General features: G+C 53.1%; 1 protein-coding gene across 3 annotated transcripts in view; it reads right to left on the bottom strand.

Annotated features, from left to right (window-relative positions):
* The window catches only part of MTR (5-methyltetrahydrofolate-homocysteine methyltransferase), a 295,663-nt gene that overhangs the window by 41,957 nt on the left and 228,067 nt on the right, over positions 1-25,639 (bottom strand). The window lies entirely within an intron of this gene.

Raw genomic sequence — 25,639 nt, 5'->3', positions numbered from 1 at the left:
ATTGCCCCTTCACAGGAGCTCTAACTCTCACCGCTCTGTTTGCTACTTGAGAGCAGCTCTAATTCTAAGCGCTCTCAGTTGCCCCTTCACAGCAGCTGTAAACCTCAGCGAGCTCTGTTGCCCCTTCAACGCAGCTCTAACGCTCAGCGCTCGCTGTTGCCCCTTCAGTGCAGCTCTGACTAAATCTCAACGCGCTGTGTTGCCCCTTCACAGCAGCTGTAACTCTCAGCGCGCTCTGTTGCCCTTCAGAGTAGCACTAAATCTCAGCGCTTTCTGTGGCCCCTTCACAGCAGCTCTAACTCTCAGAGCGCTCTGTTGCCCCTTCAGAGGAGCTCCGACTAAATCTCAGCGATCTGTGTTGCCCCTTCACACCAGCTCTATCTCGCAGCACACCGTGTTGCCCCTTCAACGCAGCTCTAACTCTCAGAGCTCTCTCTGTTTCCCCTTCACAGCAGCTCTAACTCTAAGCGCTCTCAGTTGCCCCTTCAATGCAGCTCTATAACTCACAGCACTCTCTGTTCCTACTTTAACGCAGCTCTAACTCTCACCGCTCTCTGTTGCCCTTCAGAGCAGCTCTGACTAAATCTCAGTGCTCTCTGTTTCCCCAAGGCAGCTTTAACTCTCGGCGCTCTCTATTGCCCCTTCACAGCAGCTCTAACTCTCAGCGCCCTGTGTTGCCACTTCAATGCAGTTCTAATTCTCAGCACTCTTTATTGCCCCTTCAGAGCAGCTCTAACTCTCAGAGCACTCTGTTGCCCTTCAGAGCAGCTCTGACTAAATCTCAGCGCACTCTGTTTCCCCAAGGCAGCTTTAACTCTCAGAGCTCTCTATTGCCCCTTCACAGGAGCTCTAACTCTCACCGCTCTGTTTGCTACTTGAGAGCAGCTCTAATTCTAAGCGCTCTCCGTTGCCCCTTCACAGCAGCTGTAAACCTCAGCGAGCTCTGTTGCCCCTTCAACGCAGCTCTAACGCTCAGCGCTCGCTGTTGCCCCTTCAGTGCAGCTCTGACTAAATCTCAGTGCGCTGTGTTGCCCCTTCACAGCAGCTCTAACTCTCAGCGCGCTCTGTTGCCCTTCAGAGTAGCTCTGACTAAATCTCAGCGCTCTCTGTTGCCCCTTCATACCAGCTCTATCTCGCAGCACACCGTGTTGCCCCTTCAACGCAGCTCTAACTCTCAGAGCTCTCTCTGTTTCCCCTTCACAGCAGCTCTAACTCTAAGCGCTCTCAGTTGCCCCTTCAATGCAGCTCTATAACTCACAGCACTCTCTGTTCCTACTTTAACGCAGCTCTAACTCTCACCGCTCTCTGTTGCCCTTCAGAGCAGCTCTGACTAAATCTCAGTGCTCTCTGTTTCCCCAAGGCAGCTTTAACTCTCGGCGCTCTCTATTGCCCCTTCACAGGAGCTCTAACTCTCACCGCTCTGTTTGCTACTTGAGAGCAGCTCTAATTCTAAGCGCTCTCAGTGGCCCCTTCACAGCAGCTGTAAACCTCAGCGAGCTCTGTTGCCCCTTCAACGCAGCTCTAACTCTCAGCGCTCGCTGTTGCCCCTTCAGTGCAGCTCTGACTAAATCTCAGCGCGCTGTGTTGCCCCTTCACAGCAGCTGTAACTCTCAGCGCGCTCTGTTGCCCTTCAGAGTAGCACTAAATCTCAGCGCTTTCTGTGGCCCCTTCACAGCAGCTCTAACTCTCAGAGCGCTCTGTTGCCCCTTCAGAGGAGCTCCGACTAAATCTCAGCGATCTGTGTTGCCCCTTCACACCAGCTCTATCTCGCAGCACACCGTGTTGCCCCTTCAACGCAGCTCTAACTCTCAGAGCTCTCTCTGTTTCCCCTTCACAGCAGCTCTAACTCTAAGCGCTCTCAGTTGCCCCTTCAATGCAGCTCTATAACTCACAGCACTCTCTGTTCCTACTTTAACGCAGCTCTAACTCTCACCGCTCTCTGTTGCCCTTCAGAGCAGCTCTGACTAAATCTCAGTGCTCTCTGTTTCCCCAAGGCAGCTTTAACTCTCGGCGCTCTCTATTGCCCCTTCACAGCAGCTCTAACTCTCAGAGCGCTCTGTTGCCCCTTCAGAGGAGCTCCGACTAAATCTCAGCGATCTGTGTTGCCCCTTCACAGCAGCTCTAAATCTCAGCGCTGTGTGTTGTCCCTTCACAACAGCTGTAACTCTCACCACTCTCTGTTTCCCCTTCACAGCAGCTCTAACTCTCACCAATCTCTGTTTCCGCTTCACAGCAGCCCTGACTCTCTACGCTCTCAGTTGCCCCTTCACAGCAGCTCTAACTCTCAGAGCGCTCTGTTGCCCGTTCAGAGCAGCTCTGACTGAATATCAGCGCTCTCTGTTTCCCCTCCACAGCACCTCTATCTCTCAGCGCTGTTTGCTTCTTCAGAGCAGCTCTAATTCTAAGCGCTCTCAGTTGCCCCTTCACAGCAGCTCTGAACCTCAGCGAGCTCTGTTGCCCCTTCACAGCAGTTCTAACTCACAGCACTCTTTGTTGCCCCTTTAATGCAGCTCTAACTATCAGCGCTCTCTGTTGCCCTTCAGAGCAGCTCTGACTGAATCTCAGCGCTCTCTGTTTCCCCTCCACAGCAGCTCTATCTCTCAGCGCTCTGTTTGCTTCTTCACAGCAGCTCTAATTCTAAGCGCTCTCAGTTGCCCCTTCACAGCAGCTCTGAACCTCAGCGAGCTCTGTTGCCCCTTCACAGCAGCTCTAACTCTCAGCGCTGTGTGTTGCCCCTTCACAACAGCTCTAACTCTCACCATTCTGTTTCCGCTTCACAGCAGCCCTCTCAACGCTCTGTGTTGCCCCTTCAACGCAGCTCTAACTCTCAGCGCTCGCTGTTGCCCCTTCAGAGCAGCTCTGACTAAATCTCAGCGCTCTCTGTTTCCCCTCCACAGCAGCTCAATCTCTTAGCGCTCTTTGCTTCTTCAGAGCAGCTCTAATTCTAAGCCCTCTCAGTTGCCCCTTCACAGCAGCTCTAAACCTCACCGAGCTTCACAGCAGCTCTAACTCTCAGCGCGCTCTGTTGCCCTTCAGAGCAGCTCTGACTAACTCTCCGTGCTTTCTGTTGACCCTTCAGATCAGTCTGACTAACTCTCAGCGCTCCCGGTTGCCCCTTCACAGCAGCTCTAACTCTCAGCGCCCTGTGTTGCCCCTTCAACGCAGCTCTAATGCTCACCACTCTTTACTGCCCCTTCACAACAGCAATAAATCAGCGCTCTCCGTTGCCCCTTCACAGCAGCTCTAACTCTCAGCGCCCTGTGTTGCCACTTCAATGCAGTTCTAATTCTCAGCACTCTTTATTGCCCCTTCAGAGCAGCTCTAACTCTCAGAGCACTCTGTTGCCCTTCAGAGCAGCTCTGACTAAATCTCAGTGCTCTCTGTTTCCCCAAGGCAGCTTTAACTCTCGGCTCTCTCTATTGCCCCTTCACAGCAGCTCTAACTCTCAGAGCGCTCTGTTGCCCCTTCAGAGGAGCTCCGACTAAATCTCAGCGATCTGTGTTGCCCCTTCACAGCAGCTCTAAATCTCAGCGCTGTGTGTTGTCCCTTCACAACAGCTGTAACTCTCACCACTCTGTTTCCCCTTCACAGCAGCTCTAACTCTCACCAATCTCTGTTTCTGCTTCACAGCAGCCCTGACTCTCTACGCTCTCTGTTGCCCCTTCACAGCGGCTTTAACTCTAAGTGCTCTCAGTTGCCCCTTCAATGCAGCTCTATAACTCACAGCACTCTCTGTTCCTACTTTATCGCAGCTCTAACTCTCACCGCTCTCTGTTGCCCTTCAGAGCAGCTCTGACTAAATCTCAGTGCTCTCTGTTTCCCCAAGGCAGCTTTAACTCTCGGCGCTCTCTATTGCCCCTTCACAGGAGCTCTAACTCTCACCGCTCTGTTTGCTACTTGAGAGCAGCTCTAATTCTAAGCGCTCTCAGTTGCCCCTTCACAGCAGCTGTAAACCTCAGCGAGCTCTGTTGCCCCTTCAACGCAGCTCTAACTCTCAGCGCTCGCTGTTGCCCCTTCAGTGCAGCTCTGACTAAATCTCAGCGCGCTGTGTTGCCCCTTCACAGCAGCTGTAACTCTCAGCGCGCTCTGTTGCCCTTCAGAGTAGCACTAAATCTCAGCGCTTTCTGTGGCCCCTTCACAGCAGCTCTAACTCTCAGAGCGCTCTGTTGCCCCTTCAGAGGAGCTCCGACTAAATCTCAGCGATCTGTGTTGCCCCTTCACACCAGCTCTATCTCGCAGCACACCGTGTTGCCCCTTCAACGCAGCTCTAACTCTCAGAGCTCTCTCTGTTTCCCCTTCACAGCAGCTCTAACTCTAAGCGCTCTCAGTTGCCCCTTCAATGCAGCTCTATAACTCACAGCACTCTCTGTTCCTACTTTAACGCAGCTCTAACTCTCACCGCTCTCTGTTGCCCTTCAGAGCAGCTCTGACTAAATCTCAGTGCTCTCTGTTTCCCCAAGGCAGCTTTAACTCTCGGCGCTCTCTATTGCCCCTTCACAGCAGCTCTAACTCTCAGAGCGCTCTGTTGCCCCTTCAGAGGAGCTCCGACTAAATCTCAGCGATCTGTGTTGCCCCTTCACAGCAGCTCTAAATCTCAGCGCTGTGTGTTGTCCCTTCACAACAGCTGTAACTCTCACCACTCTCTGTTTCCCCTTCACAGCAGCTCTAACTCTCACCAATCTCTGTTTCCGCTTCACAGCAGCCCTGACTCTCTACGCTCTCTGTTGCCCCTTCACAGCGGCTTTAACTCTAAGTGCTCTCAGTTGCCCCTTCACAGCAGCTCTAACTCTCAGAGCGCTCTGTTGCCCGTTCAGAGCAGCTCTGACTGAATATCAGCGCTCTCTGTTTCCCCTCCACAGCACCTCTATCTCTCAGCGCTGTTTGCTTCTTCAGAGCAGCTCTAATTCTAAGCGCTCTCAGTTGCCCCTTCACAGCAGCTCTGAACCTCAGCGAGCTCTGTTGCCCCTTCACAGCAGTTCTAACTCACAGCACTCTTTGTTGCCCCTTTAATGCAGCTCTAACTATCAGCGCTCTCTGTTGCCCTTCAGAGCAGCTCTGACTGAATCTCAGCGCTCTCTGTTTCCCCTCCACAGCAGCTCTATCTCTCAGCGCTCTGTTTGCTTCTTCACAGCAGCTCTAATTCTAAGCGCTCTCAGTTGCCCCTTCACAGCAGCTCTGAACCTCAGCGAGCTCTGTTGCCCCTTCACAGCAGCTCTAACTCTCAGCGCTGTGTGTTGCCCCTTCACAACAGCTCTAACTCTCACCATTCTGTTTCCGCTTCACAGCAGCCCTGATTCTCAACGCTCTGTGTTGCCCCTTCAACGCAGCTCTAACTCTCAGCGCTCGCTGTTGCCCCTTCAGAGCAGCTCTGACTAAATCTCAGCGCTCTCTGTTTCCCCTCCACAGCAGCTCAATCTCTTAGCGCTCTTTGCTTCTTCAGAGCAGCTCTAATTCTAAGCCCTCTCAGTTGCCCCTTCACAGCAGCTCTAAACCTCACCGAGCTTCACAGCAGCTCTAACTCTCAGCGCGCTCTGTTGCCCTTCAGAGCAGCTCTGACTAACTCTCCGTGCTTTCTGTTGACCCTTCAGATCAGTCTGACTAACTCTCAGCGCTCCCGGTTGCCCCTTCACAGCAGCTCTAACTCTCAGCGCCCTGTGTTGCCCCTTCAACGCAGCTCTAATGCTCACCACTCTTTACTGCCCCTTCACAACAGCAATAAATCAGCGCTCTCCGATGCCCCTTCACAGCAGCTCTAACTCTCAGCGCCCTGTGTTGCCACTTCAATGCAGTTCTAATTCTCAGCACTCTTTATTGCCCCTTCAGAGCAGCTCTAACTCTCAGAGCACTCTGTTGCCCTTCAGAGCAGCTCTGACTAAATCTCAGCGCACTCTGTTTCCCCAAGGCAGCTTTAACTCTCAGCGCTCTCTATTGCCCCTTCACAGGAGCTCTAACTCTCACCGCTCTGTGTGCTACTTGAGAGCAGCTCTAATTCTAAGCGCTCTCAGTTGCCCCTTCACAGCAGCTGTAAACCTCAGCGAGCTCTGTTGCCCCTTCAACGCAGCTCTAACGCTCAGCGCTCGCTGTTGCCCCTTCAGTGCAGCTCTGACTAAATCTCAGTGCGCTGTGTTGCCCCTTCAGAGGAGCTCCGACTAAATCTCAGCGATCTGTGTTGCCCCTTCACAGCAGCTCTAAATCTCAGCGCTGTGTGTTGTCCCTTCACAACAGCTGTAACTCTCACCACTCTGTTTCCCCTTCACAGCAGCTCTAACTCTCACCAATCTCTGTTTCCGCTTCACAGCAGCCCTGACTCTCTACGCTCTCTGTTGCCCCTTCACAGCGGCTTTAACTCTAAGTGCTCTCAGTTGCCCCTTCACAGCAGCTCTAACTCTCAGAGCGCTCTGTTGCCCGTTCAGAGCAGCTCTGACTGAATATCAGCGCTCTCTGTTTCCCCTCCACAGCACCTCTATCTCTCAGCGCTGTTTGCTTCTTCAGAGCAGCTCTAATTCTAAGCGCTCTCAGTTGCCCCTTCACAGCAGCTCTGAACCTCAGCGAGCTCTGTTGCCCCTTCGCAGCAGTTCTAACTCACAGCACTCTTTGTTGCCCCTTTAATGCAGCTCTAACTATCAGCGCTCTCTGTTGCCCTTCAGAGCAGCTCTGACTGAATCTCAGCGCTCTCTGTTTCCCCTCCACAGCAGCTCTATCTCTCAGCGCTCTGTTTGCTTCTTCACAGCAGCTCTAATTCTAAGCGCTCTCAGTTGCCCCTTCACAGCAGCTCTGAACCTCAGCGAGCTCTGTTGCCCCTTCACAGCAGCTCTAACTCTCAGCGCTGTGTGTTGCCCCTTCACAACAGCTCTAACTCTCACCATTCTGTTTCCGCTTCACAGCAGCCCTGATTCTCAACGCTCTGTGTTGCCCCTTCAACGCAGCTCTAACTCTCAGCGCTCGCTGTTGCCCCTTCAGTGCAGCTCTCACTAAATCTCAGCGCTCTGTGTTGCCCCTTCACAGAAGCTCTCTCAGCGCTCTCTGCTGCCCTTCAGAGCAGCTCTGACTAAATCTCACCACTCTCTGTTTCCCCTTCACAGCAGGTCTCTCACCAATCTCTGTTTCCGCTTCACAGCAGCCCTGACTCTCTACGCTCTCTGTTGCCCCTTCACAGCGGCTTTAACTCTAAGTGCTCTCAGTTGCCCCTTCACAGCAGCTCTAACTCTCAGAGCGCTCTGTTGCCCGTTCAGAGCAGCTCTGACTGAATATCAGCGCTCTCTGTTTCCCCTCCACAGCACCTCTATCTCTCAGCGCTGTTTGCTTCTTCAGAGCAGCTCTAATTCTAAGCGCTCTCAGTTGCCCCTTCACAGCAGCTCTGAACCTCAGCGAGCTCTGTTGCCCCTTCACAGCAGTTCTAACTCACAGCACTCTTTGTTGCCCCTTTAATGCAGCTCTAACTATCAGCGCTCTCTGTTGCCCTTCAGAGCAGCTCTGACTGAATCTCAGCGCTCTCTGTTTCCCCTCCACAGCAGCTCTATCTCTCAGCGCTCTGTTTGCTTCTTCACAGCAGCTCTAATTCTAAGCGCTCTCAGTTGCCCCTTCACAGCAGCTCTGAACCTCAGCGAGCTCTGTTGCCCCTTCACAGCAGCTCTAACTCTCAGCGCTGTGTGTTGCCCCTTCACAACAGCTCTAACTCTCACCATTCTGTTTCCGCTTCACAGCAGCCCTCTCAACGCTCTGTGTTGCCCCTTCAACGCAGCTCTAACTCTCAGCGCTCGCTGTTGCCCCTTCAGAGCAGCTCTGACTAAATCTCAGCGCTCTCTGTTTCCCCTCCACAGCAGCTCAATCTCTTAGCGCTCTTTGCTTCTTCAGAGCAGCTCTAATTCTAAGCCCTCTCAGTTGCCCCTTCACAGCAGCTCTAAACCTCACCGAGCTTCACAGCAGCTCTAACTCTCAGCGCGCTCTGTTGCCCTTCAGAGCAGCTCTGACTAACTCTCCGTGCTTTCTGTTGACCCTTCAGATCAGTCTGACTAACTCTCAGCGCTCCCGGTTGCCCCTTCACAGCAGCTCTAACTCTCAGCGCCCTGTGTTGCCCCTTCAACGCAGCTCTAATGCTCACCACTCTTTACTGCCCCTTCACAACAGCAATAAATCAGCGCTCTCCGATGCCCCTTCACAGCAGCTCTAACTCTCAGCGCCCTGTGTTGCCACTTCAATGCAGTTCTAATTCTCAGCACTCTTTATTGCCCCTTCAGAGCAGCTCTAACTCTCAGAGCACTCTGTTGCCCTTCAGAGCAGCTCTGACTAAATCTCAGCGCACTCTGTTTCCCCAAGGCAGCTTTAACTCTCAGCGCTCTCTATTGCCCCTTCACAGGAGCTCTAACTCTCACCGCTCTGTGTGCTACTTGAGAGCAGCTCTAATTCTAAGCGCTCTCAGTTGCCCCTTCACAGCAGCTGTAAACCTCAGCGAGCTCTGTTGCCCCTTCAACGCAGCTCTAACGCTCAGCGCTCGCTGTTGCCCCTTCAGTGCAGCTCTGACTAAATCTCAGTGCGCTGTGTTGCCCCTTCAGAGGAGCTCCGACTAAATCTCAGCGATCTGTGTTGCCCCTTCACAGCAGCTCTAAATCTCAGCGCTGTGTGTTGTCCCTTCACAACAGCTGTAACTCTCACCACTCTTGTTTCCCCTTCACAGCAGCTCTAACTCTCACCAATCTCTGTTTCCGCTTCACAGCAGCCCTGACTCTCTACGCTCTCTGTTGCCCCTTCACAGCGGCTTTAACTCTAAGTGCTCTCAGTTGCCCCTTCACAGCAGCTCTAACTCTCAGAGCGCTCTGTTGCCCGTTCAGAGCAGCTCTGACTGAATATCAGCGCTCTCTGTTTCCCCTCCACAGCACCTCTATCTCTCAGCGCTGTTTGCTTCTTCAGAGCAGCTCTAATTCTAAGCGCTCTCAGTTGCCCCTTCACAGCAGCTCTGAACCTCAGCGAGCTCTGTTGCCCCTTCGCAGCAGTTCTAACTCACAGCACTCTTTGTTGCCCCTTTAATGCAGCTCTAACTATCAGCGCTCTCTGTTGCCCTTCAGAGCAGCTCTGACTGAATCTCAGCGCTCTCTGTTTCCCCTCCACAGCAGCTCTATCTCTCAGCGCTCTGTTTGCTTCTTCACAGCAGCTCTAATTCTAAGCGCTCTCAGTTGCCCCTTCACAGCAGCTCTGAACCTCAGCGAGCTCTGTTGCCCCTTCACAGCAGCTCTAACTCTCAGCGCTGTGTGTTGCCCCTTCACAACAGCTCTAACTCTCACCATTCTGTTTCCGCTTCACAGCAGCCCTGATTCTCAACGCTCTGTGTTGCCCCTTCAACGCAGCTCTAACTCTCAGCGCTCGCTGTTGCCCCTTCAGAGAAGCTCTGACTAAATCTCAGCGCTCTCTGTTTCCCCTCCACAGCAGCTCAATCTCTTAGCGCTCTTTGCTTCTTCAGAGCAGCTCTAATTCTAAGCCCTCTCAGTTGCCCCTTCACAGCAGCTCTAAACCTCACCGAGCTTCACAGCAGCTCTAACTCTCAGCGCGCTCTGTTGCCCTTCAGAGCAGCTCTGACTAACTCTCCGTGCTTTCTGTTGACCCTTCAGATCAGTCTGACTAACTCTCAGCGCTCCCGGTTGCCCCTTCACAGCAGCTCTAACTCTCAGCGCCCTGTGTTGCCCCTTCAACGCAGCTCTAATGCTCACCACTCTTTACTGCCCCTTCACAACAGCAATAAATCAGTGCTCTCCGTTGCCCCTTCACAGCAGCTCTAACTCTCAGCGCCCTGTGTTGCCACTTCAATGCAGTTCTAATTCTCAGCACTCTTTATTGCCCCTTCAGAGCAGCTCTAACTCTCAGAGCACTCTGTTGCCCTTCAGAGCAGCTCTGACTAAATCTCAGCGCACTCTGTTTCCCCAAGGCAGCTTTAACTCTCAGAGCTCTCTATTGCCCCTTCACAGGAGCTCTAACTCTCACCGCTCTGTTTGCTACTTGAGAGCAGCTCTAATTCTAAGCGCTCTCCGTTGCCCCTTCACAGCAGCTGTAAACCTCAGCGAGCTCTGTTGCCCCTTCAACGCAGCTCTAACGCTCAGCGCTCGCTGTTGCCCCTTCAGTGCAGCTCTGACTAAATCTCAGTGCGCTGTGTTGCCCCTTCACAGCAGCTCTAACTCTCAGCGCGCTCTGTTGCCCTTCAGAGTAGCACTGACTAAATCTCAGCGCTTTCTGTGTCCCCTTCACAGCAGCTCTAACTCTCAGAGCGCTCTATTGCCGCTTCACAGGAGCTCTAACTCTCACCGCTCTGTTTGCTACTTGAGAGCAGCTCTAATTCTAAGCGCTCTCAGTTGCCCCTTCACAGCAGCTGTAAACCTCATCGCTCTCTCTTGCCCCTACAACGCAGCTCTAACGCTCAGCGCTCGCTGTTGCCTCTTCAGAGCAGCTCTGACTAAATCTCAGCGCTCTGTGTTGCCCCTTCCCAGCAGCTCTAACTCTCAGCGCTATGTGTTGCCCCTTCACAACAGCTGGAACTCTCACCACTCTGTTTCCCTTTCACAGCAGCTCTAACTCTCACCACTCTGTTTCCGCTTCACAGCAGCCCTCACTCTCAACGCTCTGGGTTGCCCATCAACACAGCTGTAACTCAGCGCTCACTGTTGCCCATTCATAGCAGCTCTAACTCTCAGCGCTCTGTTGACCCTTCATTGTAGCTCTGACTAAATCTCAGCGCTCTCTGTTGCCCCTTCACACCAGCTCTATCTCGCAGCACACCGTGTTGCCCCTTCAACGCAGCTCTAACTCTCAGAGCTCTCTCTGTTTCCCCTTCACAGCAGCTCTAACTCTAAGCGCTCTCAGTTGCCCCTTCAATGCAGCTCTATAACTCACAGCACTCTCTGTTCCTACTTTATCGCAGCTCTAACTCTCACCGCTCTCTGTTGCCCTTCAGAGCAGCTCTGACTGAATCTCAGCGCTCTCTGTTTCCCCTCCACAGCAGCTCTATCTCTCAGCGCTCTGTTTGCTTCTTCACAGCAGCTCTATTTCTAAGCGCTCTCAGTTGCCCCTTCACAGCAGCTCTGAACCTCAGCGAGCTCTGTTGCCCCTTCACAGCAGCTCTAACTCTCAGCGCTGTGTGTTGCCCCTTCACAACAGCTCTAACTCTCACCATTCTGTTTCCGCTTCACAGCAGCCCTCTCAACGCTCTGTGTTGCCCCTTCAACGCAGCTCTAACTCTCAGCGCTCGCTGTTGCCCCTTCAGAGCAGCTCTGACTAAATCTCAGCGCTCTCTGTTTCCCCTCCACAGCAGCTCAATCTCTTAGCGCTCTTTGCTTCTTCAGAGCAGCTCTAATTCTAAGCCCTCTCAGTTGCCCCTTCACAGCAGCTCTAAACCTCACCGAGCTTCACAGCAGCTCTAACTCTCAGCGCGCTCTGTTGCCCTTCAGAGCAGCTCTGACTAACTCTCCGTGCTTTCTGTTGACCCTTCAGATCAGTCTGACTAACTCTCAGCGCTCCCGGTTGCCCCTTCACAGCAGCTCTAACTCTCAGCGCCCTGTGTTGCCCCTTCAACGCAGCTCTAATGCTCACCACTCTTTACTGCCCCTTCACAACAGCAATAAATCAGCGCTCTCCGATGCCCCTTCACAGCAGCTCTAACTCTCAGCGCCCTGTGTTGCCACTTCAATGCAGTTCTAATTCTCAGCACTCTTTATTGCCCCTTCAGAGCAGCTCTAACTCTCAGAGCACTCTGTTGCCCTTCAGAGCAGCTCTGACTAAATCTCAGCGCACTCTGTTTCCCCAAGGCAGCTTTAACTCTCAGCGCTCTCTATTGCCCCTTCACAGGAGCTCTAACTCTCACCGCTCTGTGTGCTACTTGAGAGCAGCTCTAATTCTAAGCGCTCTCAGTTGCCCCTTCACAGCAGCTGTAAACCTCAGCGAGCTCTGTTGCCCCTTCAACGCAGCTCTAACGCTCAGCGCTCGCTGTTGCCCCTTCAGTGCAGCTCTGACTAAATCTCAGTGCGCTGTGTTGCCCCTTCAGAGGAGCTCCGACTAAATCTCAGCGATCTGTGTTGCCCCTTCACAGCAGCTCTAAATCTCAGCGCTGTGTGTTGTCCCTTCACAACAGCTGTAACTCTCACCACTCTGTTTCCCCTTCACAGCAGCTCTAACTCTCACCAATCTCTGTTTCCGCTTCACAGCAGCCCTGACTCTCTACGCTCTCTGTTGCCCCTTCACAGCGGCTTTAACTCTAAGTGCTCTCAGTTGCCCCTTCACAGCAGCTCTAACTCTCAGAGCGCTCTGTTGCCCGTTCAGAGCAGCTCTGACTGAATATCAGCGCTCTCTGTTTCCCCTCCACAGCACCTCTATCTCTCAGCGCTGTTTGCTTCTTCAGAGCAGCTCTAATTCTAAGCGCTCTCAGTTGCCCCTTCACAGCAGCTCTGAACCTCAGCGAGCTCTGTTGCCCCTTCGCAGCAGTTCTAACTCACAGCACTCTTTGTTGCCCCTTTAATGCAGCTCTAACTATCAGCGCTCTCTGTTGCCCTTCAGAGCAGCTCTGACTGAATCTCAGCGCTCTCTGTTTCCCCTCCACAGCAGCTCTATCTCTCAGCGCTCTGTTTGCTTCTTCACAGCAGCTCTAATTCTAAGCGCTCTCAGTTGCCCCTTCACAGCAGCTCTGAACCTCAGCGAGCTCTGTTGCCCCTTCACAGCAGCTCTAACTCTCAGCGCTGTGTGTTGCCCCTTCACAACAGCTCTAACTCTCACCATTCTGTTTCCGCTTCACAGCAGCCCTGATTCTCAACGCTCTGTGTTGCCCCTTCAACGCAGCTCTAACTCTCAGCGCTCGCTGTTGCCCCTTCAGAGAAGCTCTGACTAAATCTCAGCGCTCTCTGTTTCCCCTCCACAGCAGCTCAATCTCTTAGCGCTCTTTGCTTCTTCAGAGCAGCTCTAATTCTAAGCCCTCTCAGTTGCCCCTTCACAGCAGCTCTAAACCTCACCGAGCTTCACAGCAGCTCTAACTCTCAGCGCGCTCTGTTGCCCTTCAGAGCAGCTCTGACTAACTCTCCGTGCTTTCTGTTGACCCTTCAGATCAGTCTGACTAACTCTCAGCGCTCCCGGTTGCCCCTTCACAGCAGCTCTAACTCTCAGCGCCCTGTGTTGCCCCTTCAACGCAGCTCTAATGCTCACCACTCTTTACTGCCCCTTCACAACAGCAATAAATCAGTGCTCTCCGTTGCCCCTTCACAGCAGCTCTAACTCTCAGCGCCCTGTGTTGCCACTTCAATGCAGTTCTAATTCTCAGCACTCTTTATTGCCCCTTCAGAGCAGCTCTAACTCTCAGAGCACTCTGTTGCCCTTCAGAGCAGCTCTGACTAAATCTCAGCGCACTCTGTTTCCCCAAGGCAGCTTTAACTCTCAGAGCTCTCTATTGCCCCTTCACAGGAGCTCTAACTCTCACCGCTCTGTTTGCTACTTGAGAGCAGCTCTAATTCTAAGCGCTCTCCGTTGCCCCTTCACAGCAGCTGTAAACCTCAGCGAGCTCTGTTGCCCCTTCAACGCAGCTCTAACGCTCAGCGCTCGCTGTTGCCCCTTCAGTGCAGCTCTGACTAAATCTCAGTGCGCTGTGTTGCCCCTTCACAGCAGCTCTAACTCTCAGCGCGCTCTGTTGCCCTTCAGAGTAGCACTGACTAAATCTCAGCGCTTTCTGTGTCCCCTTCACAGCAGCTCTAACTCTCAGAGCGCTCTATTGCCGCTTCACAGGAGCTCTAACTCTCACCGCTCTGTTTGCTACTTGAGAGCAGCTCTAATTCTAAGCGCTCTCAGTTGCCCCTTCACAGCAGCTGTAAACCTCATCGCTCTCTCTTGCCCCTACAACGCAGCTCTAACGCTCAGCGCTCGCTGTTGCCTCTTCAGAGCAGCTCTGACTAAATCTCAGCGCTCTGTGTTGCCCCTTCCCAGCAGCTCTAACTCTCAGCGCTATGTGTTGCCCCTTCACAACAGCTGGAACTCTCACCACTCTGTTTCCCTTTCACAGCAGCTCTAACTCTCACCACTCTGTTTCCGCTTCACAGCAGCCCTCACTCTCAACGCTCTGGGTTGCCCATCAACACAGCTGTAACTCAGCGCTCACTGTTGCCCATTCATAGCAGCTCTAACTCTCAGCGCTCTGTTGACCCTTCATTGTAGCTCTGACTAAATCTCAGCGCTCTCTGTTGCCCCTTCACACCAGCTCTATCTCGCAGCACACCGTGTTGCCCCTTCAACGCAGCTCTAACTCTCAGAGCTCTCTCTGTTTCCCCTTCACAGCAGCTCTAACTCTAAGCGCTCTCAGTTGCCCCTTCAATGCAGCTCTATAACTCACAGCACTCTCTGTTCCTACTTTATCGCAGCTCTAACTCTCACCGCTCTCTGTTGCCCTTCAGAGCAGCTCTGACTGAATCTCAGCGCTCTCTGTTTCCCCTCCACAGCAGCTCTATCTCTCAGCGCTCTGTTTGCTTCTTCACAGCAGCTCTATTTCTAAGCGCTCTCAGTTGCCCCTTCACAGCAGCTCTGAACCTCAGCGAGCTCTGTTGCCCCTTCACAGCAGCTCTAACTCTCAGCGCTGTGTGTTGCCCCTTCACAACAGCTCTAACTCTCACCATTCTGTTTCCGCTTCACAGCAGCCCTCTCAACGCTCTGTGTTGCCCCTTCAACGCAGCTCTAACTCTCAGCGCTCGCTGTTGCCCCTTCAGAGCAGCTCTGACTAAATCTCAGCGCTCTCTGTTTCCCCTCCACAGCAGCTCAATCTCTTAGCGCTCTTTGCTTCTTCAGAGCAGCTCTAATTCTAAGCCCTCTCAGTTGCCCCTTCACAGCAGCTCTAAACCTCACCGAGCTTCACAGCAGCTCTAACTCTCAGCGCGCTCTGTTGCCCTTCAGAGCAGCTCTGACTAACTCTCCGTGCTTTCTGTTGACCCTTCAGATCAGTCTGACTAACTCTCAGCGCTCCCGGTTGCCCCTTCACAGCAGCTCTAACTCTCAGCGCCCTGTGTTGCCCCTTCAACGCAGCTCTAATGCTCACCACTCTTTACTGCCCCTTCACAACAGCAATAAATCAGCGCTCTCCGTTGCCCCTTCACAGCAGCTCTAACTCTCAGCGCCCTGTGTTGCCACTTCAATGCAGTTCTAATTCTCAGCACTCTTTATTGCCCCTTCAGAGCAGCTCTAACTCTCAGAGCACTCTGTTGCCCTTCAGAGCAGCTCTGACTAAATCTCAGTGCTCTCTGTTTCCCCAAGGCAGCTTTAACTCTCGGCTCTCTCTATTGCCCCTTCACAGCAGCTCTAACTCTCAGAGCGCTCTGTTGCCCCTTCAGAGGAGCTCCGACTAAATCTCAGCGATCTGTGTTGCCCCTTCACAGCAGCTCTAAATCTCAGCGCTGTGTGTTGTCCCTTCACAACAGCTGTAACTCTCACCACTCTGTTTCCCCTTCACAGCAGCTCTAACTCTCACCAATCTCTGTTTCTGCTTCACAGCAGCCCTGACTCTCTATGCTCTCTGTTGCCCCTTCACAGCGGCTTTAACTCTAAGTGCTCTCAGTTGCCCCTTCAATGCAGCTCTATAACTCACAGCACTCTCTGTTCCTACTTTATCGCAGCTCTAACTCTCACCGCTCTCTGTTGCCCTTCAGAGCAGCTCTGACTAAATCTCAGTGCTCTCTGTTTCCCCAAGGCAGCTTTAACTCTCGGCGCTCTCTATTGCCCCTTCACAGGAGCTCTAACTCTCACCGCTCTGTTTGCTACTTGAGAGCAGCTCTAATTCTAAGCGCTCTCAGTTGCCCCTTCACAGCAGCTGTAAACCTCAGCGAGCTCTGTTGCCCCTTCAACGCAGCTCTAACGCTCAGCGCTCGCTGTTGCCCCTTCAGTGCAGCTCTGACTAAATCTCAACGCGCTGTGTTGCCCCTTCACAGCAGCTGTAACTCTCAGCGCGCTCTGTTGCCCTTCAGAGTAGCACTAAATCTCAGCGCTTTCTGTGGCCCCTTCACAGCAGCTCTAACTCTCAGAGCGCTCTGTTGCCGCTTCAGAGGACCTCCGACTAAATCTCAGCGATCTGTGTTGCCCCTTCACACCAGCTCTATCTCGCAGCACACCGTGTTGCCCCTTCAACGCAGCTCTAACTCTCAGAGCTCTCTCTGTTTCCCCTTCACAGCAGCTCTAACTCTAAGCGCTCTCAGTTGCCCCTTCAATGCAGCTCTATAACTCACAGCACTCTCTGTTCCTACTTTAACGCAGCTCTAACTCTCACCGCTCTCTGTTGCCCTTCAGAGCAGCTCTGACTAAATCTCAGTGCTCTCTGTTTCCCCAAGGCAGCTTTAACTCTCGGCGCTCTCTATTGCCCCTTCACAGCAGCTCTAACTCTCAGAGCGCTCTGTTGCCCCTTCAGAGGAGCTCCGACTAAATCTCAGCGATCTGTGTTGCCCCTTCACAGCAGCTCTAAATCTCAGCGCTGTGTGTTGTCCCTTCACAACAGCTGTAACTCTCACCACTCTCTGTTTCCCCTTCACAGCAGCTCTAACTCTCACCAATCTCTGTTTCCGCTTCACAGCAGCCCTGACTCTCTACGCTCTCTGTTGCCCCTTCACAGCGGCTTTAACTCTAAGTGCTCTCAGTTGCCCCTTCACAGCAGCTCTAACTCTCAGAGCGCTCTGTTGCCCGTTCAGAGCAGCTCTGACTGAATATCAGCGCTCTCTGTTTCCCCTCCACAGCACCTCTATCTCTCAGCGCTGTTTGCTTCTTCAGAGCAGCTCTAATTCTAAGCGCTCTCAGTTGCCCCTTCACAGCAGCTCTGAACCTCAGCGAGCTCTGTTGCCCCTTCACAGCAGTTCTAACTCACAGCACTCTTTGTTGCCCCTTTAATGCAGCTCTAACTATCAGCGCTCTCTGTTGCCCTTCAGAGCAGCTCTGACTGAATCTCAGCGCTCTCTGTTTCCCCTCCACAGCAGCTCTATCTCTCAGCGCTCTGTTTGCTTCTTCACAGCAGCTCTAATTCTAAGCGCTCTCAGTTGCCCCTTCACAGCAGCTCTGAACCTCAGCGAGCTCTGTTGCCCCTTCACAGCAGCTCTAACTCTCAGCGCTGTGTGTTGCCCCTTCACAACAGCTCTAACTCTCACCATTCTGTTTCCGCTTCACAGCAGCCCTCTCAACGCTCTGTGTTGCCCCTTCAACGCAGCTCTAACTCTCAGCGCTCGCTGTTGCCCCTTCAGAGCAGCTCTGACTAAATCTCAGCGCTCTCTGTTTCCCCTCCACAGCAGCTCAATCTCTTAGCGCTCTTTGCTTCTTCAGAGCAGCTCTAATTCTAAGCCCTCTCAGTTGCCCCTTCACAGCAGCTCTAAACCTCACCGAGCTTCACAGCAGCTCTAACTCTCAGCGCGCTCTGTTGCCCTTCAGAGCAGCTCTGACTAACTCTCCGTGCTTTCTGTTGACCCTTCAGATCAGTCTGACTAACTCTCAGCGCTCCCGGTTGCCCCTTCACAGCAGCTCTAACTCTCAGCGCCCTGTGTTGCCCCTTCAACGCAGCTCTAATGCTCACCACTCTTTACTGCCCCTTCACAACAGCAATAAATCAGCGCTCTCCGTTGCCCCTTCACAGCAGCTCTAACTCTCAGCGCCCTGTGTTGCCACTTCAATGCAGTTCTAATTCTCAGCACTCTTTATTGCCCCTTCAGAGCAGCTCTAACTCTCAGAGCACTCTGTTGCCCTTCAGAGCAGCTCTGACTAAATCTCAGTGCTCTCTGTTTCCCCAAGGCAGCTTTAACTCTCGGCTCTCTCTATTGCCCCTTCACAGCAGCTCTAACTCTCAGAGCGCTCTGTTGCCCCTTCAGAGGAGCTCCGACTAAATCTCAGCGATCTGTGTTGCCCCTTCACAGCAGCTCTAAATCTCAGCGCTGTGTGTTGTCCCTTCACAACAGCTGTAACTCTCACCACTCTGTTTCCCCTTCACAGCAGCTCTAACTCTCACCAATCTCTGTTTCTGCTTCACAGCAGCCCTGACTCTCTACGCTCTCTGTTGCCCCTTCACAGCGGCTTTAACTCTAAGTGCTCTCAGTTGCCCCTTCAATGCAGCTCTATAACTCACAGCACTCTCTGTTCCTACTTTATCGCAGCTCTAACTCTCACCGCTCTCTGTTGCCCTTCAGAGCAGCTCTGACTAAATCTCAGTGCTCTCTGTTTCCCCAAGGCAGCTTTAACTCTCGGCGCTCTCTATTGCCCCTTCACAGGAGCTCTAACTCTCACCGCTCTGTTTGCTACTTGAGAGCAGCTCTAATTCTAAGCGCTCTCAGTGGCCCCTTCACAGCAGCTGTAAACCTCAGCGAGCTCTGTTGCCCCTTCAACGCAGCTCTAACTCTCAGCGCTCGCTGTTGCCCCTTCAGTGCAGCTCTGACTAAATCTCAGCGCGCTGTGTTGCCCCTTCACAGCAGCTGTAACTCTCAGCGCGCTCTGTTGCCCTTCAGAGTAGCACTAAATCTCAGCGCTTTCTGTGGCCCCTTCACAGCAGCTCTAACTCTCAGAGCGCTCTGTTGCCCCTTCAGAGGAGCTCCGACTAAATCTCAGCGATCTGTGTTGCCCCTTCACACCAGCTCTATCTCGCAGCACACCGTGTTGCCCCTTCAACGCAGCTCTAACTCTCAGAGCTCTCTCTGTTTCCCCTTCACAGCAGCTCTAACCCTAAGCGCTCTCAGTTGCCCCTTCAATGCAGCTCTATAACTCACAGCACTCTCTGTTCCTACTTTAACGCAGCTCTAACTCTCACCGCTCTCTGTTGCCCTTCAGAGCAGCTCTGACTAAATCTCAGTGCTCTCTGTTTCCCCAAGGCAGCTTTAACTCTCGGCGCTCTCTATTGCCCCTTCACAGCAGCTCTAACTCTCAGAGCGCTCTGTTGCCCCTTCAGAGGAGCTCCGACTAAATCTCAGCGATCTGTGTTGCCCCTTCACAGCAGCTCTAAATCTCAGCGCTGTGTGTTGTCCCTTCACAACAGCTGTAACTCTCACCACTCTCTGTTTCCCCTTCACAGCAGCTCTAACTCTCACCAATCTCTGTTTCCGCTTCACAGCAGCCCTGACTCTCTACGCTCTCTGTTGCCCCTTCACAGCGGCTTTAACTCTAAGTGCTCTCAGTTGCCCCTTCACAGCAGCTCTAACTCTCAGAGCGCTCTGTTGCCCGTTCAGAGCAGCTCTGACTGAATATCAGCGCTCTCTGTTTCCCCTCCACAGCACCTCTATCTCTCAGCGCTGTTTGCTTCTTCAGAGCAGCTCTAATTCTAAGCGCTCTCAGTTGCCCCTTCACAGCAGCTCTGAACCTCAGCGAGCTCTGTTGCCCCTTCACAGCAGTTCTAACTCACAGCACTCTTTGTTGCCCCTTTAATGCAGCTCTAACTATCAGCGCTCTCTGTTGCCCTTCAGAGCAGCTCTGACTGAATCTCAGCGCTCTCTGTTTCCCCTCCACAGCAGCTCTATCTCTCAGCGCTCTGTTTGCTTCTTCACAGCAGCTCTAATTCTAAGCGCTCTCAGTTGCCCCTTCACAGCAGCTCTGAACCTCAGCGAGCTCTGTTGCCCCTTCACAGCAGCTCTAACTCTCAGCGCTGTGTGTTGCCCCTTCACAACAGCTCTAACTCTCACCATTCTGTTTCCGCTTCACAGCAGCCCTCTCAACGCTCTGTGTTGCCCCTTCAACGCAGCTCTAACTCTCAGCGCTCGCTGTTGCCCCTTCAGAGCAGCTCTGACTAAATCTCAGCGCTCTCTGTTTCCCCTCCACAGCAGCTCAATCTCTTAGCGCTCTTTGCTTCTTCAGAGCAGCTCTAATTCTAAGCCCTCTCAGTTGCCCCTTCACAGCAGCTCTAAACCTCACCGAGCTTCACAGCAGCTCTAACTCTCAGCGCGCTCTGTTGCCCTTCAGAGCAGCTCTGACTAACTCTCCGTGCTTTCTGTTGACCCTTCAGATCAGTCTGACTAACTCTCAGCGCTCCCGGTTGCCCCTTCACAGCAGCTCTAACTCTCAGCGCCCTGTGTTGCCCCTTCAACGCAGCTCTAATGCTCACCACTCTTTACTGCCCCTTCACAACAGCAATAAATCAGCGCTCTCCGATGCCCCTTCACAGCAGCTCTAACTCTCAGCGCCCTGTGTTGCCACTTCAATGCAGTTCTAATTCTCAGCACTCTTTATTGCCCCTTCAGAGCAGCTCTAACTCTCAGAGCACTCTGTTGCCCTTCAGAGCAGCTCTGACTAAATCTCAGCGCACTCTGTTTCCCCAAGGCAGCTTTAACTCTCAGCGCTCTCTATTGCCCCTTCACAGGAGCTCTAACTCTCACCGCTCTGTGTGCTACTTGAGAGCAGCTCTAATTCTAAGCGCTCTCAGTTGCCCCTTCACAGCAGCTGTAAACCTCAGCGAGCTCTGTTGCCCCTTCAACGCAGCTCTAACGCTCAGCGCTCGCTGTTGCCCCTTCAGTGCAGCTCTGACTAAATCTCAGTGCGCTGTGTTGCCCCTTCAGAGGAGCTCCGACTAAATCTCAGCGATATGTGTTGCCCCTTCACAGCAGCTCTAAATCTCAGCGCTGTGTGTTGTCCCTTCACAACAGCTGTAACTCTCACCACTCTGTTTCCCCTTCACAGCAGCTCTAACTCTCACCAATCTCTGTTTCCGCTTCACAGCAGCCCTGACTCTCTACGCTCTCTGTTGCCCCTTCACAGCGGCTTTAACTCTAAGTGCTCTCAGTTGCCCCTTCACAGCAGCTCTAACTCTCAGAGCGCTCTGTTGCCCGTTCAGAGCAGCTCTGACTGAATATCAGCGCTCTCTGTTTCCCCTCCACAGCACCTCTATCTCTCAGCGCTGTTTGCTTCTTCAGAGCAGCTCTAATTCTAAGCGCTCTCAGTTGCCCCTTCACAGCAGCTCTGAACCTCAGCGAGCTCTGTTGCCCCTTCGCAGCAGTTCTAACTCACAGCACTCTTTGTTGCCCCTTTAATGCAGCTCTAACTATCAGCGCTCTCTGTTGCCCTTCAGAGCAGCTCTGACTGAATCTCAGCGCTCTCTGTTTCCCCTCCACAGCAGCTCTATCTCTCAGCGCTCTGTTTGCTTCTTCACAGCAGCTCTAATTCTAAGCGCTCTCAGTTGCCCCTTCACAGCAGCTCTGAACCTCAGCGAGCTCTGTTGCCCCTTCACAGCAGCTCTAACTCTCAGCGCTGTGTGTTGCCCCTTCACAACAGCTCTAACTCTCACCATTCTGTTTCCGCTTCACAGCAGCCCTGATTCTCAACGCTCTGTGTTGCCCCTTCAACGCAGCTCTAACTCTCAGCGCTCGCTGTTGCCCCTTCAGTGCAGCTCTCACTAAATCTCAGCGCTCTGTGTTGCCCCTTCACAGAAGCTCTCTCAGCGCTCTCTGCTGCCCTTCAGAGCAGCTCTGACTAAATCTCACCACTCTCTGTTTCCCCTTCACAGCAGGTCTCTCACCAATCTCTGTTTCCGCTTCACAGCAGCCCTGACTCTCTACGCTCTCTGTTGCCCCTTCACAGCGGCTTTAACTCTAAGTGCTCTCAGTTGCCCCTTCACAGCAGCTCTAACTCTCAGAGCGCTCTGTTGCCCGTTCAGAGCAGCTCTGACTGAATATCAGCGCTCTCTGTTTCCCCTCCACAGCACCTCTATCTCTCAGCGCTGTTTGCTTCTTCAGAGCAGCTCTAATTCTAAGCGCTCTCAGTTGCCCCTTCACAGCAGCTCTGAACCTCAGCGAGCTCTGTTGCCCCTTCACAGCAGTTCTAACTCACAGCACTCTTTGTTGCCCCTTTAATGCAGCTCTAACTATCAGCACTCTCTGTTGCCCTTCAGAGCAGCTCTGACTGAATCTCAGCGCTGTTTCCCCTCCACAGCAGCTCTATCTCTCAGCGCTCTGTTTGCTTCTTCACAGCAGCTCTAATTCTAAGCGCTCTCAGTTGCCCCTTCACAGCAGCTCTGAACCTCAGCGAGCTCTGTTGCCCCTTCACAGCAGCTCTAACTCTCAGCGCTGTGTGTTGCCCCTTCACAACAGCTCTAACTCTCACCATTCTGTTTCCGCTTCACAGCAGCCCTCTCAACGCTCTGTGTTGCCCCTTCAACGCAGCTCTAACTCTCAGCGCTCGCTGTTGCCCCTTCAGAGAAGCTCTGACTAAATCTCAGCGCTCTCTGTTTCCCCTCCACAGCAGCACAATCTCTTAGCGCTCTTTGCTTCTTCAGAGCAGCTCTAACTCTAAGCCCTCTCAGTTGCCCCTTCACAGCAGCTCTAAACCTCACCGAGCTTCACAGCAGCTCTAACTCTCAGCGCGCTCTGTTGCCCTTCAGAGCAGCTCTGACTAACTCTCCGTGCTTTCTGTTGACCCTTCAGATCAGTCTGACTAACTCTCAGCGCTCCCGGTTGCCCCTTCACAGCAGCTCTAACTCTCAGCGCCCTGTGTTGCCCCTTCAACGCAGCTCTAATGCTCACCACTCTTTACTGCCCCTTCACAACAGCAATAAATCAGTGCTCTCCGTTGCCCCTTCACAGCAGCTCTAACTCTCAGCGCCCTGTGTTGCCACTTCAATGCAGTTCTAATTCTCAGCACTCTTTATTGCCCCTTCAGAGCAGCTCTAACTCTCAGAGCACTCTGTTGCCCTTCAGAGCAGCTCTGACTAAATCTCAGCGCACTCTGTTTCCCCAAGGCAGCTTTAACTCTCAGAGCTCTCTATTGCCCCTTCACAGGAGCTCTAACTCTCACCGCTCTGTTTGCTACTTGAGAGCAGCTCTAATTCTAAGCGCTCTCCGTTGCCCCTTCACAGCAGCTGTAAACCTCAGCGAGCTCTGTTGCCCCTTCAACGCAGCTCTAACGCTCAGCGCTCGCTGTTGCCCCTTCAGTGCAGCTCTGACTAAATCTCAGTGCGCTGTGTTGCCCCTTCACAGCAGCTCTAACTCTCAGCGCGCTCTGTTGCCCTTCAGAGTAGCACTGACTAAATCTCAGCGCTTTCTGTGGCCCCTTCACAGCAGCTCTAACTCTCAGAGCGCTCTATTGCCGCTTCACAGGAGCTCTAACTCTCACCGCTCTGTTTGCTACTTGAGAGCAGCTCTAATTCTAAGCGCTCTCAGTTGCCCCTTCACAGCAGCTGTAAACCTCATCGCTCTCTCTTGCCCCTACAACGCAGCTCTAACGCTCAGCGCTCGCTGTTGCCTCTTCAGAGCAGCTCTGACTAAATCTCAGCGCTCTGTGTTGCCCCTTCCCAGCAGCTCTAACTCTCAGCGCTATGTGTTGCCCCTTCACAACAGCTGGAACTCTCACCACTCTGTTTCCCTTTCACAGCAGCTCTAACTCTCACCACTCTGTTTCCGCTTCACAGCAGCCCTCACTCTCAACGCTCTGGGTTGCCCATCAACACAGCTGTAACTCAGCGCTCACTGTTGCCCATTCATAGCAGCTCTAACTCTCAGCGCTCTGTTGACCCTTCATTGTAGCTCTGACTAAATCTCAGCGCTCTCTGTTGCCCCTTCACACCAGCTCTATCTCGCAGCACACCGTGTTGCCCCTTCAACGCAGCTCTAACTCTCAGAGCTCTCTGTTTCCCCTTCACAGCAGCTCTAACTCTAAGCGCTCTCAGTTGCCCCTTCAATGCAGCTCTATAACTCACAGCACTCTCTGTTCCTACTTTATCGCAGCTCTAACTCTCTCCGCTCTCTGTTGCCCTTCAGAGCAGCTCTGACTAAATCTCAGTGCTCTCTGTTTCCCCAAGGCAGCTTTAACTCTCTGCGCTCTCTATTGCCCCTTCACAGGAGCTCTAACTCTCACCGCTCTGTTTGCTACTTGAGAGCAGCTCTAATTCTAAGCGCTCTCAGTTGCCCCTTCACAGCAGCTGTAAACCTCAGCGAGCTCTGTTGCCCCTTCAACGCAGCTCTAACGCTCAGCGCTCGCTGTTGCCCCTTCAGTGCAGCTCTGACTAAATCTCAACGCGCTGTGTTGCCCCTTCACAGCAGCTGTAACTCTCAGCGCGCTCTGTTGCCCTTCAGAGTAGCACTAAATCTCAGCGCTTTCTGTGGCCCCTTCACAGCAGCTCTAACTCTCAGAGCGCTCTGTTGCCGCTTCAGAGGACCTCCGACTAAATCTCAGCGATCTGTGTTGCCCCTTCACACCAGCTCTATCTCGCAGCACACCGTGTTGCCCCTTCAACGCAGCTCTAACTCTCAGAGCTCTCTCTGTTTCCCCTTCACAGCAGCTCTAACTCTAAGCGCTCTCAGTTGCCCCTTCAATGCAGCTCTATAACTCACAGCACTCTCTGTTCCTACTTTAACGCAGCTCTAACTCTCACCGCTCTCTGTTGCCCTTCAGAGCAGCTCTGACTAAATCTCAGTGCTCTCTGTTTCCCCAAGGCAGCTTTAACTCTCGGCGCTCTCTATTGCCCCTTCACAGCAGCTCTAACTCTCAGAGCGCTCTGTTGCCCCTTCAGAGGAGCTCCGACTAAATCTCAGCGATCTGTGTTGCCCCTTCACAGCAGCTCTAAATCTCAGCGCTGTGTGTTGTCCCTTCACAACAGCTGTAACTCTCACCACTCTCTGTTTCCCCTTCACAGCAGCTCTAACTCTCACCAATCTCTGTTTCCGCTTCACAGCAGCCCTGACTCTCTACGCTCTCTGTTGCCCCTTCACAGCGGCTTTAACTCTAAGTGCTCTCAGTTGCCCCTTCACAGCAGCTCTAACTCTCAGAGCGCTCTGTTGCCCGTTCAGAGCAGCTCTGACTGAATATCAGCGCTCTCTGTTTCCCCTCCACAGCACCTCTATCTCTCAGCGCTGTTTGCTTCTTCAGAGCAGCTCTAATTCTAAGCGCTCTCAGTTGCCCCTTCACAGCAGCTCTGAACCTCAGCGAGCTCTGTTGCCCCTTCACAGCAGTTCTAACTCACAGCACTCTTTGTTGCCCCTTTAATGCAGCTCTAACTATCAGCGCTCTCTGTTGCCCTTCAGAGCAGCTCTGACTGAATCTCAGCGCTCTCTGTTTCCCCTCCACAGCAGCTCTATCTCTCAGCGCTCTGTTTGCTTCTTCACAGCAGCTCTAATTCTAAGCGCTCTCAGTTGCCCCTTCACAGCAGCTCTGAACCTCAGCGAGCTCTGTTGCCCCTTCACAGCAGCTCTAACTCTCAGCGCTGTGTGTTGCCCCTTCACAACAGCTCTAACTCTCACCATTCTGTTTCCGCTTCACAGCAGCCCTCTCAACGCTCTGTGTTGCCCCTTCAACGCAGCTCTAACTCTCAGCGCTCGCTGTTGCCCCTTCAGAGCAGCTCTGACTAAATCTCAGCGCTCTCTGTTTCCCCTCCACAGCAGCTCAATCTCTTAGCGCTCTTTGCTTCTTCAGAGCAGCTCTAATTCTAAGCCCTCTCAGTTGCCCCTTCACAGCAGCTCTAAACCTCACCGAGCTTCACAGCAGCTCTAACTCTCAGCGCGCTCTGTTGCCCTTCAGAGCAGCTCTGACTAACTCTCCGTGCTTTCTGTTGACCCTTCAGATCAGTCTGACTAACTCTCAGCGCTCCCGGTTGCCCCTTCACAGCAGCTCTAACTCTCAGCGCCCTGTGTTGCCCCTTCAACGCAGCTCTAATGCTCACCACTCTTTACTGCCCCTTCACAACAGCAATAAATCAGCGCTCTCCGTT

The sequence above is a fragment of the Lagenorhynchus albirostris genome, chromosome 16 (assembly GCF_949774975.1).
Source record: "Lagenorhynchus albirostris chromosome 16, mLagAlb1.1, whole genome shotgun sequence".
In the NCBI taxonomy this organism is placed as follows: Eukaryota; Metazoa; Chordata; class Mammalia; order Artiodactyla; family Delphinidae; genus Lagenorhynchus; species Lagenorhynchus albirostris.
The sequence above is the reverse complement of the archived record's forward strand: the minus strand, read 5'-3'. Positions and strand labels throughout refer to the sequence as shown.